Here is a 20,237-nt window from a genome sequence, read left to right as displayed (position 1 = left end):
GCCACCGTGCCGGGGACAATGCCGGTAAGCTCCGTGCCGCGGAGCCCTTGGGGCGAGCCCCTCCCTCGGACCTCCCTCGGCTACACCGGTGCTTCGTGTGGGAGAGCACGCGAGGCTCAGTATGTCCCTCCCACGGGCAGCTGAACGGTGTGGGGACCCCGCAGAAGGGACCTCAGCAGCGAGACCTCACTTTCCTCTGGTTTCTCGGCCCAGGGAGGATCTTCCGCCTACCTTGGCACCTGGCCACGCTCCTTACGGTGCTCTGGAGGCGTTGCAGCACCTGCGTCTCTGCCCTGTGAGTATCGTTCCTTTTGGAGTCTGCTCTGCCAGCTCTCTGTCAGCAGCAGGCTTCCAAAATGGCTTCTTTTCAGCCTGGGAGTGAACATGCCCTGGGGAATGGGTTAGCCCAAAGCTGGGAACGTTGGTAGCAACAGGGCTGCCTCTTTTCCAGGCAAAAGATGCCCCTGAAGAAAAGCCGGTGCTTCCAAGTCCTCCTGTGGTTGATGCCTGTTGCTCTTGGTGAGTATTTGTGAGCAAAGAGCTGCCAGCAGTAGCACAGAGGTGCTGGATGCCAGTCTTCCGGGTGAGGCAGAGGCACTGGAATGCAGCTTGGCCTTTCTGCGCTCCAGGGAGCTCCAGAGATGCTCCCTACTACCCTGTGGGTGACAGCTGGCCCAAAAAGTGCTCTAGGTGCACACAGCCTTCGGAAGTGGACCAAGGAGGACCTTTGGGACAGAGGTCCCTCCTGCTTTACAGCTTTCCTATTTGGGTGGTGCGTGTAGAGCCTCCTGTGGCCCAAGGGCTGCAGGAATATGCCCACATCGAAGTCAGCCTGGTGCTCTCCCAGGCACGCTTCTCCTGCCACCTCAACAAGGCCCTTGCTTAGTCTGCAAGCCTGTGGCAGGAGGCTGAGTTGCAGGTTGTGCGCCCGGGCCTGGGTCAGGCCAGCACCTGCGCTGCCTCTGCCAGGGCTGCTGCAGTGGCCCCCTGCTCGGAGGCATGCTGTTGGAAGCAGAGGCGGTGAGAGGCGGCCAGGGTCAGGCGTGTGCATGGCTTGTGGAGTAGAGCCCAGCTGCACTGGGTCTTTCTTCTCCGGGGGCAGCACAGCAGGAGTGCTGGAGAAGTAGCTTTCCTAACCCATGGCTTCTGGCTCTGGTGCTGTGTGGAGCAGTGAGGGGAAATGGGCAGTAGCTGTGGGGCACGAAGCACTGCTGGAGAGGGTGGCGGTGCAGACCCCGAAGGGCTGCAGGAAGGGCCCCTGGGTGGAGCTGCATCCTCCCGCTGCAGCAGTTCCCTGTGGGCTCAGCAAAGCTGTTGCCACCCACGCCTGGGAGGAAGCCCCGGGACTCTCGGGGTCACCTGAAATCCAAGTGACATAGCTGTTTCTTGGTGCTGTGAATTACAGTGGGTGTTTCCTGCGTGGTGTGGCTGCCAGGCTGGACTACGTGGGCAAAAGAAGTGCCACAGGTCAGTGCCTGTGGTTGCAGGACAGGCAGCTCCTGCAAAGGCGAGCTGCTGGCGGTGGGTGGATAAAAGCCCAAACGCTCCAGCTGCCTGCAGTGAAGCTCTGCAGAGCTTCCCTATGCCAAAGGGAGGCAGCAGCTTCTGCTGTGCCTTCCTCGAGAAGGCTCTCTGGGAAGCCCTGGCAGGTCTCCTAGTGGCTCTGCTAATGGGGAGCTTTTGCCTTTCAGGAGCTGCTAGGATGGCTTGTACCGGACCTGAAGGCCAAACAGTGAGACAATTACTGGCAGGGCACTGATGGGGTGGAGCAGTGTCAGCTGAGCATGTGCTAATTGCCCTGCCAGGGCTCCTGTCTTTTCCTTGTGTCTGCCTTTTGCTCAAGCTGGAGGGAGGGTGGAGGGAAGCACTGCTAAACTGGGGCAAGGAAAAGGGGCCCAAGCACATGGACCTCTTCTCTTCTCTGAGCTTGGGAGGGGTTCCCGGGAGGGGCTGAGCGCCTCTCTAACACCGGCTGCTGGCTCTCTGCAGGGAACTGCTGAGTTTGCTGGCAGAACAGGGCAAACAGATGCAGCTTCTGAAGGAGGAGCTGTCTCGCCTGAATGCAGAGCTTGGTCATATGAAGCAGGTGATGCTACCTTCTGTGCAACAAGGCTTGAATGAGCAGGGCCTCTGGCAAGAGCCTTCCTGAAGATGCTGGTGGGGTTTCCTTGCTTGCCCGAGCCCCCACTCTTTTCCCAGGGGCTTGCTGGTGGAGCTTCTCTGCTGTAAAGCCTCTTCTGCTAGGCAGGTTTAGGCAGGCCTCTTCAGGCAGCAGAGGACTCCTGAGATCCTTCTCTTGGTGTGGGGGGGCCTCCGGTAGCTCTGGGCTGGCCCCCGGAGCAGTGGTGAGACACAGGTGCCCTGCTGGGACCAGCGGGTGCTGGCAGGGCCTGAGCTAGAGAGCGTGGAGGGTGGAGACAGAGGGGTGGGACCTGACCCAGGCGCACACTGTGGCTGTGGACAGGGATGTGCTTCCCGAGTCCTTGCGTTTCTCCTCAGGAAGCACTGTGCCTTGGAGCTCTTGGGACAAGGTCTGTATTGCATTGGCTGACACAGGCTCCTCCCTTGGATCTGTGCTAGGACTCAGTAGTCATCCAGAGCTGCCCGCTGAGGTGGTGTCTTCTGTGTCCGTTTCTGTCTTTGCCAGGAAGTTCAGCAAATGAGATGGGACATGTTTAACAGGACTGCGGAAGGCTCCGTGCAGATGCCAGACTGGGCTCTGCAAACCTCAGGTATGGACACAGGACAGCAAGTCTCCTGGCACTGCGCTTGTGTGTAGCATTTGCCAAAGGAGGCTGTGCTGCACACTCTGCTCAGCAACGCGGAGGGAGATGCGGTGACATGTGGGGGTTGAAGAGCAAGGCTGTGGCCCGGGAGTTCCCTGGGACTCCCCCACCGTCCTGCCTTTGGGCTCCTTGCTGGTGCCTCTGGCACTGCCCTAGAGACTTTCTGTGCGGACGGAGAGGGTCTCTTCTCTCCACGGAGTTGTCCTCTGGACCAAAAGGGAACAGCTGCATTGTCCTTTGCTGTCCACACAGCAAGACCTCAGCTCAGCCTCCCTTTCAGGTGCCACAATTGACCTGCAGAGAACCTCCAGCAGCTACGCGGGGGAAGACAGTTGGCTCTGCCGGGCGGTCTGGTTCTTGTGTCCTGCCATGCCTCCAGATACCATTTTGCAGGTATTCTAGCAGAAAGCATCAGTGCTGCTTCAGTTGCTTCCTGTGGAGCTGGGGACAAAGCCCAGGGGCTCTGCCCTCTGTGCAGCAATATTCCTTTAGGAGCAGAAATACAACACACAGACAAAAGGCCGCCTGTGCTTCTGCTTACGCGGGTAGTGCTGTTGTCCCCGTCACTCCCTCACCATTCATTGCAGTTGCCTTCTGGTTTCAGCCGGACGTTACTCCAGGACAGTGCTGGTCTTTCCGAGGCTCTCAGGGGCAGGTTGTCATCAAGCTGCCTGCACGAATCCGGCCAACAGCTGTCACTGTGCAGCACGCGTCCAAGACAGCTTCTCCGTCTGGCAGCATCAGCAGCACCCCCAGAGATATCGCTGTCTCTGTAAGTCCCTGTCGGGCAGAGCTGGCTGGGGTCTGGCTGTGGGGAAAAGCCATAGCAGGGGCTCGCTTGTCACTGCCCATCTGCTCAAGTGTGTGTGCTGCTCTCTGCTGAGCCCTGCAGTGCCCTAAGGGGATCTTTCAAGCAGTGTGCTGGTTTTATGCCTCCGAGGACGGGCTTAGTGCTTTTTGGGCAAGCCTCTGGGGGCACGAGATGAAAAGCCCAGGAGGAGAGTCAGCTGCACCAGAACCTGTGGCAGGCTGCAGCCAGAGCTGCGGGCGAGGGCGGGCGGTGAACAGGTCCTGAAGCGCTGGGTGCCTTTGCCCTTGCTGGTGTCGGGCCTGACCTGCTGCTCTTGTGCTTTGTCTCTGAGGGGCTGGACGAGGAAGGAGAAGCCACCCTGCTTGGCACCTTCATGTACGACCTTGAAAGAGAGGCCCTTCAGGTCTTCCCACTGAAGGTACAGTAAGCGCGTGCAGGCAACGGCAGGGAGGAAGGCTGGCAAGGGTGCTGGCAAGTCTGTGTCCTCAGGCAAGTCCTCAGTGGCTGCCTGTGGGGGCAGAGGGGCCTCACCCATGGCCAAGGAAGACACATGGGGCTTAGAGGGCCAAGCAACATCCAGCTGTGGTAGCAAAAGGAGAGGGAGGGCAGGGCCGGACCCATGGGTGCCTGGAGCTCCCTGGCTGCACGCACCACTTGTGGCAGAGCCGGCTGCGCCCCTGGCTGCTGCACCCACAGGAAGCCTGTGTGCTGCCCCAAAACGGGGGCACCTGACGGCAAAAGGCTGCGGGCAGCGCTGCTGAGCCTCATGTCCCACCGCTGCTCTCACCGCCTTCCTGAATTTGCTCTCCAGATGCAGAGGACTCCTTTTCCAGCCCAATGAAAGAAGGAGAGAGAGACAGAGAGAGGGAAGCTGCCCTCCTTTGGGAGGGCTGGCGTGCTTTCCTGAGCAGGACCAGGGCTGGCAGAGGGACGTGTGCTGGTTGTTCGTGTTGCTCTTTACATCCCAGTAACGCTGTGTTCCTTTTCCCGTGTTTTCTTTGCAGAATGAGCTTCACAAAGCCTTTCAGTATATACAAATCCTTGTACAGAGCAACTGGGGAAACCCAGAATACACCTGTATTTACCGAGTACATGTTCATGGAAAAATAGCAACCCAGAACTAATGCTGCCAGCTGGAAGACATCAGGAAAGCTTTTCTGAAAATAAAAATAAAAATGAAATAAAGATGTGGCTGTTCTGTTTAGCATAGAGCACCGTCCTTTCATAGGTGCTCTCAAAACCTGCAAGCAAATAATGGCTGTTTCTTTTTTTTCTTTTCTTTAGTCAAAGTGGCTGAGAAATGGCACAGTCCTGGCAAGTTCTTCTTTCTGCCTTGCAGTCTCTTGTAAAACGAATGCACGGAATTGTCTTCTTTGGTTTCTCACGTGTCTTTTTAATGTTTCCAGTAGTTAGGGACTGTGTTGGTACCTTGGCCTCATCTTTCACTGATTTCATTCCTGCCTGCTTCCTGTTCACTGGGCTCCATCTCCATGCAGAAGATAACGCATTAACGTTTCACCTTTGGAGGTGCGAAGCAAGAAGGACTGGATGCTGAAGGAGGGGTGTATACCTCCTTTGTGATGGGGGTCTGCCATTGAGAAGAAAGGTACTGCATGAAACCTCCTCCTGGTCACTCCACCGTGTGAATCAGAATGTGGAAACAAGTCCCTCAGCTCTTGCCCGTGGCTTCATCCTAAAGACGCAAGCCAGAATTTGGACTCCTGCTGCCCCAACATCTTAGTACCTCCTGCTGGCATAATAAATTCTGTTCTTACCTAAGTGCCAGCGAGCTGTACAGGAGCTGGTACAACTGGGAAGAAAAGACCTCTCTCGTGTCAAGACTATGAGCTTATGCAGCACTCTTTTACCAGCAGCAAAGGGAGAGGGGTTCTGCCTATGCCCATTCCTGGAAGCAGTACGCAGTCTCCTTGCAGCAGGTTAGTTTCTCAAAACACTATTGCAGGAGCAGAAAGGACAGGCGAGAGCCTGGCAACAGGCTAAATGAATGCGGAGAGGCGATCAGGGTTGTGGAAGTTTTGCATGCTTTTTCTGTCTCTGTCACTGGTTGGAGCAAGAGCCCTCTCTATCACTCTATACTATGGCTTCCCATTCTCTCAGACAGGAATATTCCTACTTGCTATGGAAACCAGCAGCGCTGGTGAGAGGCTGGTGCTGAAGTGCTCTGGGGCATCGTGTGTGCTCCAACAAGCAGACCAAGGGGTTGGAAAAGAGGTGAAATAACCTTGGGCCATGAGAAAGTGATGCATGCTGCCACATCAGAGACTATACATCTCTGTGGTAATCCACATTGGGCTGAAGTGAGTAAGCACATGAAGGGGAGGCTAAAACGCTAGGTTTGGCTGCAACAGGACAGCTGCTGCTCTGTTGGACATGCCCTCTACACTACCCCAGCCCTCGGTCATTCGCAGAGGTGTAAGCAGCTTGGGGGAGCTCAGTGCAGCGCAGAGCTATACAGCAGTGCAGTGCAGAGCTTCTTGGGCTAAGCCATTACAGATGGGCTTTGACATTGTTCATCCTTCCCCTCCGCTCTTCATCCAAAAGAACATAGACCCAGGACTGCCATGATTCAGGGCTGATTATGGCCCTCAGAGACAAAGGTTGTTGGTAATGCTGACAGCTGAGCAGCTGCTTAGTAGATGAGGAGGGAAGAACTGGAGAGAGGTGATGGCAGATGCGGCGGCAAGCGTGACTGTTGTAGCAGTTGGGACATAAGGGGAGGGTGGGGGAATGAGGCTTTTGCGGCCCTGCTGTAGGGAAGCAGAAGACAGCCTGCTTGTGCTGGGTGCGCTTGTGCTCCTGGAGAAGAGATTTGAAGGAGGAATGCAGACTAGGTTTTCGGAAAGGAAAGACAAAGCAGAGAGATCAACCTGTGCAGCTCTCTCCGCTAATGCGCTAGGATGCCCAGCCTCAGCGGTTTCCAAAGGGGCCGAGACTGCCCATGTGGGAAGCCACTGCAGCCTCGCTGTGCAGATGCTGGGCTTGGGACACAGCGCCCAGGCGGAGCACCTCGGGGTGTGACAGATCTTCCACCACCTCGCCAGAGGGTGCTTTCCAGAGCACTTCCAGGGATGCTGAGTGAAGTCACACCAGGAAACAGCGGGGGAAAACAGCAGCTGCTTTGTTTGGGATGAGTGCTGCGTGAGGAGCCAATGCTTACCTTAATGGGATGTGCTGGAAAGTGCCATTCCAGAAAAGCTCCTCCCTAAACATTGCTCTGGGAACACTTTTGGTCCTCTCACAATTCACTTCAGAAAACACTCTTGCGCCTCACTTCCCAGCACTGTCAAGGGAAATTGTCAGAGACACAAAGTGCATTTAAGTGCACATTTCTGCTTGAAGCAGGTGGGTGCCTGCTGGGAACCTCTTTCCTCTCTTAGCATGTAAAGACCTCTCTCGCCTGGTGCTTGAGTCCCTAGGAATTGGTCACTTCCATTTTTAATGGTTATTCAGCACAACAGTGTCATCGACACGAGGTGTGGGTAGGCTGCAGTAGGCAGAGATAACGAACATGGCTTTTGCAAGTCAGGATCCTCTGGGCTTGCTAAGTCAGTAAGACTAGGGGGCTGAGATCTGAGAAAGACTGACGTCCACATAGGTGGACACCACACTGGTGGTACCACCAGTGCACCCCTTGGATGCATTATCAAAGCAATTGCTTTCAGAGAAAGGTCTAATTTTCACGACAGAGATGCTTGGGACAGAAGGCAGAGTTCTGAAAGCAGCCTTTCAGACTCAGTGCCCGAAAAATGGTAAGCCCATGGATGTTTTTACCTCTCCTTGTGTTTGACACTGGTGACCTCTTGTGGTGAGTGACGTGAACTCAAGGGAAATCGTACCTGTAGGAAGCTGCCTGTGGACCTGCAAGGGGTCTAGGAAAGAAGTGCCTCTCATCTCGGGTGGCTCTGCCTGCATTGCAGAGGTTCATATTTCCTTGCAGGATGCTTCTGCCTTTCTTGCCCGCTTCGTGGCCTGGGGACAGAACAGCCTTGGCTATAGGCCACTGTGGCTTGTGCTGCTCCAGCTTGGAGCTCTCCCCCTCTCCCCCCAAACAGTCTGTGGAGATCATTTGTGCCTTGCGTAGGGCTGACTGGCATTGCTTTGTCCGGTAGGCAGGGATTAAACCGTGACTGCAGAGCTGTTGGGCTGGTCTCAGAGCAACTCTGCAGGCTCTTGGTCAGTGTTGGTGACAAAGCCACAACAGAACCGGCACAAATGGAGAGAAGACCAGAAAGAAATGAAAAGCGACCTTTGTAAGAAAATGCAACGTTCAAGTGTTCTCCACAGCCAGCCGGTTATGAAACCAGCAGTCCTGGGTGCCAAGGCAAGTGTGCACGGGAGGAGCAGGTGGCAACCGGGTGCTGTGCACATAGCCCTGTTGCCTGCCTCGACGCCCAGCCCAAACAAGCCTTAGGAAGCCACTGTTTGCCGACTAGGAAATGTTAGATCCGTCCCAAGGAAGAGCTGCATGGTTCGCCCCAAGGAAGAGCCTGAAGAGAGCTGAGCCTTCAACTCTGAAGCCAATGAAGCCAATACTTAAGTGGTCTCAGGTCAAGGACAGCCATGCACTTCAGCCCACGTTTCTGCTTGCACAACACTACGTAGTCCTGCATGGCTCAACAGCAAAGGTGGTGATGTTACTGAAAGGTTCTGCTGGTGCAGTCTCCTGACATCTGCTTCTGAGAATAGGGCTCTTGACCACCTGTTGAACTAGTGGTGGAAGCCTCCAGGTGTGGAGATTCCTCAGCCTTCCTGGGCAACAGACAGCACTGTTTAGCTGGCCTTACCTTAAGAAACTTCCCCGTGCTGCCTGAGCCGCAGTTTCCTCCCTAGGTACTTCTGTTCCCTACATTGGCTCTTCAGCACTGCAGAGGGCTGCCTTGGAAGGAGACCCAGAAACATCACGGCAGCCCTAAAAGGCTCTGCTCAAGCTGTCTCACTAAGCCAAGGGAAAGAGAATAAAATCCACACAGCTTGCTGGCTGCACGGAGACAGCAGCAGCAGATCATTTCTAGTGCACCGGAGAGGGAGGCACTTTGGTGTCCAAGAAGAGAAACACCCTGGCCATGGTGCATTCAATGTCATTCATGGATTCACTGTCTTCCAGTGCTCTCCTGTCCCAGTAGGCTAGATGCAGAGGTAGTGCTTTGAAGGTCTATGTGGAAATAACAAAAAATGTGCAACCTAGTGGAAGTTCAGGAGATGCGTCACACTTGGGGAAGACCAGCTCTTTGCCAGGGCCATGGGGAGTTTAATCCCACTCTGTTATCCTTTGACCCTGCTGCCTCTTCTTTTCCTGGTCAGAAAACAGCAGTGGGGCTAATCTTAGACCCAGTGTTGTGCAGCAGCTCTTACCATCAGCCAGAGTTTGGCTTGAGGAAGGTGAATGCAAAGAGAGGCGTGGTGAAGGGAAAGCTTGTGTATGAGTCTGAAAAAGGGGGGCAAGGATAGTGGGAAAGGAGAAAATGAAATGCTTCATTTCTTTGCCAAGAGGAATACCAGCAATCTAAATCTCAATTAAATTGCAATTGCAATCCAAAAAAGATGAGAAGAAAAATTTCAAAATGATGAGAACAACTGCTCTGTCAAGGATGAATTTAGAAAAGAGCAGTGACGTTGTTGAAGAGGGAGAAGTCGGTTGGGGACCCCCGCGGGAGGGTGGCGGAAGTGGGGCCCCGGGTAGCCCGTGGGATGGGCGACGGTGGTGTGTTCCAGTGTGACATCACAGTACACCTCATGCCACCTCACGGCCTCCTGTGAGGTCACAGCCGGCCGCCCCTTATCACCCCGCGGGGATGCAGCTGCCCTCAGCCCACTGGAGGGAGCTCGCTGTGACCTCACAGCTTGTTGCCCTCACACTCGTTTGGGGTTGGTTGGGTCTTTTTGCCCCGTCCAGCACAAAGCGTGTGTGTGGACGGGAGGCAGCGAGCTGCGCACTGCTCTCCTCCCAGCAATGGGCAGGAGACGGGCTCCCCAGCGGCGATCGTGCCACCTGGAGTCACGGGCAGCCTCCGACGAGTGGGACTGCCAGCTGTTGCTGGGGGCCCAGGTGGCCGGGGCTGTCTTCAGCACGGCCAGCAAGGCGCCCGTGAGCCACAGCCACCGTGCCGGGGACAATGCCGGTAAGCTCCGTGCCGCGGAGCCCTTGGGGCGAGCCCCTCCCTCGGACCTCCCTCGGCTACACCGGTGCTTCGTGTGGGAGAGCACGCGAGGCTCAGTATGTCCCTCCCACGGGCAGCTGAACGGTGTGGGGACCCCGCAGAAGGGACCTCAGCAGCGAGACCTCACTTTCCTCTGGTTTCTCGGCCCAGGGAGGATCTTCCGCCTACCTTGGCACCTGGCCACGCTCCTTACGGTGCTCTGGAGGCGTTGCAGCACCTGCGTCTCTGCCCTGTGAGTATCGTTCCTTTTGGAGTCTGCTCTGCCAGCTCTCTGTCAGCAGCAGGCTTCCAAAATGGCTTCTTTTCAGCCTGGGAGTGAACATGCCCTGGGGAATGGGTTAGCCCAAAGCTGGGAACGTTGGTAGCAACAGGGCTGCCTCTTTTCCAGGCAAAAGATGCCCCTGAAGAAAAGCCGGTGCTTCCAAGTCCTCCTGTGGTTGATGCCTGTTGCTCTTGGTGAGTATTTGTGAGCAAAGAGCTGCCAGCAGTAGCACAGAGGTGCTGGATGCCAGTCTTCCGGGTGAGGCAGAGGCACTGGAATGCAGCTTGGCCTTTCTGCGCTCCAGGGAGCTCCAGAGATGCTCCCTACTACCCTGTGGGTGACAGCTGGCCCAAAAAGTGCTCTAGGTGCACACAGCCTTCGGAAGTGGACCAAGGAGGACCTTTGGGACAGAGGTCCCTCCTGCTTTACAGCTTTCCTATTTGGGTGGTGCGTGTAGAGCCTCCTGTGGCCCAAGGGCTGCAGGAATATGCCCACATCGAAGTCAGCCTGGTGCTCTCCCAGGCACGCTTCTCCTGCCACCTCAACAAGGCCCTTGCTTAGTCTGCAAGCCTGTGGCAGGAGGCTGAGTTGCAGGTTGTGCGCCCGGGCCTGGGTCAGGCCAGCACCTGCGCTGCCTCTGCCAGGGCTGCTGCAGTGGCCCCCTGCTCGGAGGCATGCTGTTGGAAGCAGAGGCGGTGAGAGGCGGCCAGGGTCAGGCGTGTGCATGGCTTGTGGAGTAGAGCCCAGCTGCACTGGGTCTTTCTTCTCCGGGGGCAGCACAGCAGGAGTGCTGGAGAAGTAGCTTTCCTAACCCATGGCTTCTGGCTCTGGTGCTGTGTGGAGCAGTGAGGGGAAATGGGCAGTAGCTGTGGGGCACGAAGCACTGCTGGAGAGGGTGGCGGTGCAGACCCCGAAGGGCTGCAGGAAGGGCCCCTGGGTGGAGCTGCATCCTCCCGCTGCAGCAGTTCCCTGTGGGCTCAGCAAAGCTGTTGCCACCCACGCCTGGGAGGAAGCCCCGGGACTCTCGGGGTCACCTGAAATCCAAGTGACATAGCTGTTTCTTGGTGCTGTGAATTACAGTGGGTGTTTCCTGCGTGGTGTGGCTGCCAGGCTGGACTACGTGGGCAAAAGAAGTGCCACAGGTCAGTGCCTGTGGTTGCAGGACAGGCAGCTCCTGCAAAGGCGAGCTGCTGGCGGTGGGTGGATAAAAGCCCAAACGCTCCAGCTGCCTGCAGTGAAGCTCTGCAGAGCTTCCCTATGCCAAAGGGAGGCAGCAGCTTCTGCTGTGCCTTCCTCGAGAAGGCTCTCTGGGAAGCCCTGGCAGGTCTCCTAGTGGCTCTGCTAATGGGGAGCTTTTGCCTTTCAGGAGCTGCTAGGATGGCTTGTACCGGACCTGAAGGCCAAACAGTGAGACAATTACTGGCAGGGCACTGATGGGGTGGAGCAGTGTCAGCTGAGCATGTGCTAATTGCCCTGCCAGGGCTCCTGTCTTTTCCTTGTGTCTGCCTTTTGCTCAAGCTGGAGGGAGGGTGGAGGGAAGCACTGCTAAACTGGGGCAAGGAAAAGGGGCCCAAGCACATGGACCTCTTCTCTTCTCTGAGCTTGGGAGGGGTTCCCGGGAGGGGCTGAGCGCCTCTCTAACACCGGCTGCTGGCTCTCTGCAGGGAACTGCTGAGTTTGCTGGCAGAACAGGGCAAACAGATGCAGCTTCTGAAGGAGGAGCTGTCTCGCCTGAATGCAGAGCTTGGTCATATGAAGCAGGTGATGCTACCTTCTGTGCAACAAGGCTTGAATGAGCAGGGCCTCTGGCAAGAGCCTTCCTGAAGATGCTGGTGGGGTTTCCTTGCTTGCCCGAGCCCCCACTCTTTTCCCAGGGGCTTGCTGGTGGAGCTTCTCTGCTGTAAAGCCTCTTCTGCTAGGCAGGTTTAGGCAGGCCTCTTCAGGCAGCAGAGGACTCCTGAGATCCTTCTCTTGGTGTGGGGGGGCCTCCGGTAGCTCTGGGCTGGCCCCCGGAGCAGTGGTGAGACACAGGTGCCCTGCTGGGACCAGCGGGTGCTGGCAGGGCCTGAGCTAGAGAGCGTGGAGGGTGGAGACAGAGGGGTGGGACCTGACCCAGGCGCACACTGTGGCTGTGGACAGGGATGTGCTTCCCGAGTCCTTGCGTTTCTCCTCAGGAAGCACTGTGCCTTGGAGCTCTTGGGACAAGGTCTGTATTGCATTGGCTGACACAGGCTCCTCCCTTGGATCTGTGCTAGGACTCAGTAGTCATCCAGAGCTGCCCGCTGAGGTGGTGTCTTCTGTGTCCGTTTCTGTCTTTGCCAGGAAGTTCAGCAAATGAGATGGGACATGTTTAACAGGACTGCGGAAGGCTCCGTGCAGATGCCAGACTGGGCTCTGCAAACCTCAGGTATGGACACAGGACAGCAAGTCTCCTGGCACTGCGCTTGTGTGTAGCATTTGCCAAAGGAGGCTGTGCTGCACACTCTGCTCAGCAACGCGGAGGGAGATGCGGTGACATGTGGGGGTTGAAGAGCAAGGCTGTGGCCCGGGAGTTCCCTGGGACTCCCCCACCGTCCTGCCTTTGGGCTCCTTGCTGGTGCCTCTGGCACTGCCCTAGAGACTTTCTGTGCGGACGGAGAGGGTCTCTTCTCTCCACGGAGTTGTCCTCTGGACCAAAAGGGAACAGCTGCATTGTCCTTTGCTGTCCACACAGCAAGACCTCAGCTCAGCCTCCCTTTCAGGTGCCACAATTGACCTGCAGAGAACCTCCAGCAGCTACGCGGGGGAAGACAGTTGGCTCTGCCGGGCGGTCTGGTTCTTGTGTCCTGCCATGCCTCCAGATACCATTTTGCAGGTATTCTAGCAGAAAGCATCAGTGCTGCTTCAGTTGCTTCCTGTGGAGCTGGGGACAAAGCCCAGGGGCTCTGCCCTCTGTGCAGCAATATTCCTTTAGGAGCAGAAATACAACACACAGACAAAAGGCCGCCTGTGCTTCTGCTTACGCGGGTAGTGCTGTTGTCCCCGTCACTCCCTCACCATTCATTGCAGTTGCCTTCTGGTTTCAGCCGGACGTTACTCCAGGACAGTGCTGGTCTTTCCGAGGCTCTCAGGGGCAGGTTGTCATCAAGCTGCCTGCACGAATCCGGCCAACAGCTGTCACTGTGCAGCACGCGTCCAAGACAGCTTCTCCGTCTGGCAGCATCAGCAGCACCCCCAGAGATATCGCTGTCTCTGTAAGTCCCTGTCGGGCAGAGCTGGCTGGGGTCTGGCTGTGGGGAAAAGCCATAGCAGGGGCTCGCTTGTCACTGCCCATCTGCTCAAGTGTGTGTGCTGCTCTCTGCTGAGCCCTGCAGTGCCCTAAGGGGATCTTTCAAGCAGTGTGCTGGTTTTATGCCTCCGAGGACGGGCTTAGTGCTTTTTGGGCAAGCCTCTGGGGGCACGAGATGAAAAGCCCAGGAGGAGAGTCAGCTGCACCAGAACCTGTGGCAGGCTGCAGCCAGAGCTGCGGGCGAGGGCGGGCGGTGAACAGGTCCTGAAGCGCTGGGTGCCTTTGCCCTTGCTGGTGTCGGGCCTGACCTGCTGCTCTTGTGCTTTGTCTCTGAGGGGCTGGACGAGGAAGGAGAAGCCACCCTGCTTGGCACCTTCATGTACGACCTTGAAAGAGAGGCCCTTCAGGTCTTCCCACTGAAGGTACAGTAAGCGCGTGCAGGCAACGGCAGGGAGGAAGGCTGGCAAGGGTGCTGGCAAGTCTGTGTCCTCAGGCAAGTCCTCAGTGGCTGCCTGTGGGGGCAGAGGGGCCTCACCCATGGCCAAGGAAGACACATGGGGCTTAGAGGGCCAAGCAACATCCAGCTGTGGTAGCAAAAGGAGAGGGAGGGCAGGGCCGGACCCATGGGTGCCTGGAGCTCCCTGGCTGCACGCACCACTTGTGGCAGAGCCGGCTGCGCCCCTGGCTGCTGCACCCACAGGAAGCCTGTGTGCTGCCCCAAAACGGGGGCACCTGACGGCAAAAGGCTGCGGGCAGCGCTGCTGAGCCTCATGTCCCACCGCTGCTCTCACCGCCTTCCTGAATTTGCTCTCCAGATGCAGAGGACTCCTTTTCCAGCCCAATGAAAGAAGGAGAGAGAGACAGAGAGAGGGAAGCTGCCCTCCTTTGGGAGGGCTGGCGTGCTTTCCTGAGCAGGACCAGGGCTGGCAGAGGGACGTGTGCTGGTTGTTCGTGTTGCTCTTTACATCCCAGTAACGCTGTGTTCCTTTTCCCGTGTTTTCTTTGCAGAATGAGCTTCACAAAGCCTTTCAGTATATACAAATCCTTGTACAGAGCAACTGGGGAAACCCAGAATACACCTGTATTTACCGAGTACATGTTCATGGAAAAATAGCAACCCAGAACTAATGCTGCCAGCTGGAAGACATCAGGAAAGCTTTTCTGAAAATAAAAATAAAAATGAAATAAAGATGTGGCTGTTCTGTTTAGCATAGAGCACCGTCCTTTCATAGGTGCTCTCAAAACCTGCAAGCAAATAATGGCTGTTTCTTTTTTTTCTTTTCTTTAGTCAAAGTGGCTGAGAAATGGCACAGTCCTGGCAAGTTCTTCTTTCTGCCTTGCAGTCTCTTGTAAAACGAATGCACGGAATTGTCTTCTTTGGTTTCTCACGTGTCTTTTTAATGTTTCCAGTAGTTAGGGACTGTGTTGGTACCTTGGCCTCATCTTTCACTGATTTCATTCCTGCCTGCTTCCTGTTCACTGGGCTCCATCTCCATGCAGAAGATAACGCATTAACGTTTCACCTTTGGAGGTGCGAAGCAAGAAGGACTGGATGCTGAAGGAGGGGTGTATACCTCCTTTCTGATGGGGGTCTGCCACTGAGAAGAAAGGTACTGCATGAAACCTCCTCCTGGTCACTCCACCGTGTGAATCAGAATGTGGAAACAAGTCCCTCAGCTCTTGCCCGTGGCTTCATCCTAAAGACGCAAGCCAGAATTTGGACTCCTGCTGCCCCAACATCTTAGTACCTCCTGCTGGCATAATAAATTCTGTTCTTACCTAAGTGCCAGCGAGCTGTACAGGAGCTGGTACAACTGGGAAGAAAAGACCTCTCTCGTGTCAAGACTATGAGCTTATGCAGCACTCTTTTACCAGCAGCAAAGGGAGAGGGGTTCTGCCTATGCCCATTCCTGGAAGCAGTACGCAGTCTCCTTGCAGCAGGTTAGTTTCTCAAAACACTATTGCAGGAGCAGAAAGGACAGGCGAGAGCCTGGCAACAGGCTAAATGAATGCGGAGAGGCGATCAGGGTTGTGGAAGTTTTGCATGCTTTTTCTGTCTCTGTCACTGGTTGGAGCAAGAGCCCTCTCTATCACTCTATACTATGGCTTCCCATTCTCTCAGACAGGAATATTCCTACTTGCTATGGAAACCAGCAGCGCTGGTGAGAGGCTGGTGCTGAAGTGCTCTGGGGCATCGTGTGTGCTCCAACAAGCAGACCAAGGGGTTGGAAAAGAGGTGAAATAACCTTGGGCCATGAGAAAGTGATGCATGCTGCCACATCAGAGACTATACATCTCTGTGGTAATCCACATTGGGCTGAAGTGAGTAAGCACATGAAGGGGAGGCTAAAACGCTAGGTTTGGCTGCAACAGGACAGCTGCTGCTCTGTTGGACATGCCCTCTACACTACCCCAGCCCTCGGTCATTCGCAGAGGTGTAAGCAGCTTGGGGGAGCTCAGTGCAGCACAGAGCTATACAGCAGTGCAGTGCAGAGCTTCTTGGGCTAAGCCATTACAGATGGGCTTTGACATTGTTCATCCTTCCCCTCCGCTCTTCATCCAAAAGAACATAGACCCAGGACTGCCATGATTCAGGGCTGATTATGGCCCTCAGAGACAAAGGTTGTTGGTAATGCTGACAGCTGAGCAGCTGCTTAGTAGATGAGGAGGGAAGAACTGGAGAGAGGTGATGGCAGATGCGGCGGCAAGCGTGACTGTTGTAGCAGTTGGGACATAAGGGGAGGGTGGGGGAATGAGGCTTTTGCGGCCCTGCTGTAGGGAAGCAGAAGACAGCCTGCTTGTGCTGGGTGCGCTTGTGCTCCTGGAGAAGAGATTTGAAGGAGGAATGCAGACTAGGTTTTCAGAAAGGAAAGACAAAGCAGAGAGATCAACCTGTGCAGCTCTCTCCGCTAATGCGCTAGGATGCCCAGCCTCAGCGGTTTCCAAAGGGGCCGAGACTGCCCATGTGGGAAGCCACTGCAGCCTCGCTGTGCAGATGCTGGGCTTGGGACACAGCGCCCAGGCGGAGCACCTCGGGGTGTGACAGATCTTCCACCACCTCGCCAGAGGGTGCTTTCCAGAGCACTTCCAGGGATGCTGAGTGAAGTCACACCAGGAAACAGCGGGGGAAAACAGCAGCTGCTTTGTTTGGGATGAGTGCTGCGTGAGGAGCCAATGCTTACCTTAATGGGATGTGCTGGAAAGTGCCATTCCAGAAAAGCTCCTCCCTAAACATTGCTCTGGGAACACTTTTGGTCCTCTCACAATTCACTTCAGAAAACACTCTTGCGCCTCACTTCCCAGCACTGTCAAGGGAAATTGTCAGAGACACAAAGTGCATTTAAGTGCACATTTCTGCTTGAAGCAGGTGGGTGCCTGCTGGGAACCTCTTTCCTCTCTTAGCATGTAAAGACCTCTCTCGCCTGGTGCTTGAGTCCCTAGGAATTGGTCACTTCCATTTTTAATGGTTATTCAGCACAACAGTGTCATCGACACGAGGTGTGGGTAGGCTGCAGTAGGCAGAGATAACGAACATGGCTTTTGCAAGTCAGGATCCTCTGGGCTTGCTAAGTCAGTAAGACTAGGGGGCTGAGATCTGAGAAAGACTGACGTCCACATAGGTGGACACCACACTGGTGGTACCACCAGTGCACCCCTTGGATGCATTATCAAAGCAATTGCTTTCAGAGAAAGGTCTAATTTTCACGACAGAGATGCTTGGGACAGAAGGCAGAGTTCTGAAAGCAGCCTTTCAGACTCAGTGCCCGAAAAATGGTAAGCCCATGGATGTTTTTACCTCTCCTTGTGTTTGACACTGGTGACCTCTTGTGGTGAGTGACGTGAACTCAAGGGAAATCGTACCTGTAGGAAGCTGCCTGTGGACCTGCAAGGGGTCTAGGAAAGAAGTGCCTCTCATCTCGGGTGGCTCTGCCTGCATTGCAGAGGTTCATATTTCCTTGCAGGATGCTTCTGCCTTTCTTGCCCGCTTCGTGGCCTGGGGACAGAACAGCCTTGGCTATAGGCCACTGTGGCTTGTGCTGCTCCAGCTTGGAGCTCTCCCCCTCTCCCCCCAAACAGTCTGTGGAGATCATTTGTGCCTTGCGTAGGGCTGACTGGCATTGCTTTGTCCGGTAGGCAGGGATTAAACCGTGACTGCAGAGCTGTTGGGCTGGTCTCAGAGCAACTCTGCAGGCTCTTGGTCAGTGTTGGTGACAAAGCCACAACAGAACCGGCACAAATGGAGAGAAGACCAGAAAGAAATGAAAAGCGACCTTTGTAAGAAAATGCAACGTTCAAGTGTTCTCCACAGCCAGCCGGTTATGAAACCAGCAGTCCTGGGTGCCAAGGCAAGTGTGCACGGGAGGAGCAGGTGGCAACCGGGTGCTGTGCACATAGCCCTGTTGCCTGCCTCGACGCCCAGCCCAAACAAGCCTTAGGAAGCCACTGTTTGCCGACTAGGAAATGTTAGATCCGTCCCAAGGAAGAGCTGCATGGTTCGCCCCAAGGAAGAGCCTGAAGAGAGCTGAGCCTTCAACTCTGAAGCCAGTACTTCAGTGGTCTCAGGTCAAGGACAGCCATGCACTTCAGCCCACGTTTCTGCTTGCACAACACTACGTAGTCCTGCATGGCTCAACAGCAAAGGTGGTGATGTTACTGAAAGGTCCTGCTGGTGCAGTCTCCTGACATCTGCTTCTGAGAATAGGGCTCTTGACCACCTGTTGAACTAGTGGTGGAAGCCTCCAGGTGTGGAGATTCCTCAGCCTTCCTGGGCAACAGACAGCACTGTTTAGCTGGCCTTACCTTAAGAAACTTCCCCGTGCTGCCTGAGCCGCAGTTTCCTTCCTAGGTACTTCTGTTCCCTACACTGGCTCTTCAGCACTGCAGAGGGCTGCCTTGGAAGGAGACCCAGAAACATCACGGCAGCCCTAAAAGGCTCTGCTCAAGCTGTCTCACTAAGCCAAGGGAAAGAGAATAAAATCCACACAGCTTGCTGGCTGCACGGAGATAGGAGCAGCAGATCATTTCTAGTGCACTGGAGAGGGAGGCACTTTGGTGTCCAAGAAGAGAAACACCCTGGCCATGGTGCATTCAATGTCATTCATGGATTCACTGTCTTCCAGTGCTCTCCTATCCCAGTAGGCTAGATGCAGAGGTAGTGCTTTGAAGGTCTATGTGGAAATAACAAAAAATGTGCAACCTAGTGGAAGTTCAGGAGATGCGTCACACTTGGGGAAGACCAGCTCTTTGCCAGGGCCATGGGGAGTTTAATCCCACTCTGTTATCCTTTGACCCTGCTGCCTCTTCTTTTCCTGGTCAGAAAACAGCAGTGGGGCTAATCTTAGACCCAGTGTTGTGCAGCAGCTCTTACCATCAGCCAGAGTTTGGCTTGAGGAAGGTGAGTGAAAAGAGAGGCGTGGTGAAGGGAAAGCTTGTGTATGAGTCTGAAAAAGGGGGGCAAGGATAGTGGGAAAGGAGAAAATGAAATGCTTCATTTCTTTGCCAAGAGGAATACCAGCAATCTAAATCTCAATTAAATTGCAATTGCAATCCAAAAAAGATGAGAAGAAAAATTTCAAAATGATGAGAACAACTGCTCTGTCAAGGATGAATTTAGAAAAGAGCAGTGACGTTGTTGAAGAGGGAGAAGTCGGTTGGGGACCCCCGCGGGAGGGTGGCGGAAGTGGGGCCCCGGGTAGCCCGTGGGATGGGCGACGGTGGTGTGTTCCAGTGTGACATCACAGCACACCTCGTGCCACCTCACGGCCTCCTGTGAGGTCACAGCCGGCCGCCCCTTATCACCCCGCGGGGACGCAGCTGCCCTCAGCCCACTGTAGGGAGCTCACCGCAGCCTCACGGCTCGTTGCCCTCGGCAAGCGTGCTCCTTTGGGGTCGGTTGGGTCTTTTTGCCCCATCCAGCATAAAGCGTGTGTGTGGACGGGAGGCAGTGAGCTGCGCACTGCTCTCCTCCCAGCAATGGGCAGGAGACGGGCTCCCCAGCGGCGATCGTGCCACCTGGAGTCGCGGGCAGCCTCCGACGAGTGGGACTGCCAGCTGTTGCTGGGGGCCCAGGTGGCCGGGGCTGTCTTCAGCACGGCCAGCAAGGCGCCCGTGAGCCACAGCCACCGTGCCGGGGACAATGCCGGTAAGCTCCGTGCCGCGGAGCCCTCGGGGCGAGCCCCTCCCTCGGACCTCCCTCGGCTACACCGGTGCTTCGTGTGGGAGAGCACGCGAGGCTCAGTATGTCCCTCCCACGGGCAGCTGAACGGTGTGGGGACCCCACGGAAGGGACCTCAGCAGCGAGACCTCACTTTCCTCTGGTTTCTTGGCCCAGGGAGGATCTTCCGCCTACCTTGGCACCTGGCCACGCTCCTTACGGTGCTCTGGAGGCGTTGCAGCACCTGCGTCTCTGCCCTGTGAGTATCGTTCCTTTTGGAGTCTGCTCTGCCAGCTCTCTGTCAGCAGCAGGCTTCCAAAATGGCTTCTTTTCAGCCTGGGAGTGAACATGCCCTGGGGAATGGGTTAGCCCAAAGCTGGGAACGTTGGTAGCAACAGGGCTGCCTCTTTTCCAGGCAAAAGATGCCCCTGAAGAAAAGCCGGTGCTTCCAAGTCCTCCTGTGGTTGATGCCTGTTGCTCTTGGTGAGTATTTGTGAGCAAAGAGCTGCCAGCAGTAGCACAGAGGTGCTGGATGCCAGTCTTCCGGGTGAGGCAGAGGCACTGGAATGCAGCTTGGCCTTTCTGCGCTCCAGGGAGCTCCAGAGATGCTCCCTACTACCCTGTGGGTGACAGCTGGCCCAAAAAGTGCTCTAGGTGCACACAGCCTTCGGAAGTGGACCAAGGAGGACCTTTGGGACAGAGGTCCCTCCTGCTTTACAGCTTTCCTATTTGGGTGGTGCGTGTAGAGCCTCCTGTGGCCCAAGGGCTGCAGGAATA

This window comes from Dromaius novaehollandiae, unplaced genomic scaffold, assembly GCF_036370855.1.
Source record: "Dromaius novaehollandiae isolate bDroNov1 unplaced genomic scaffold, bDroNov1.hap1 HAP1_SCAFFOLD_36, whole genome shotgun sequence".
Taxonomy (NCBI): Eukaryota; Metazoa; Chordata; class Aves; order Casuariiformes; family Dromaiidae; genus Dromaius; species Dromaius novaehollandiae.
Note: the sequence above shows the minus strand (reverse complement) of the source record.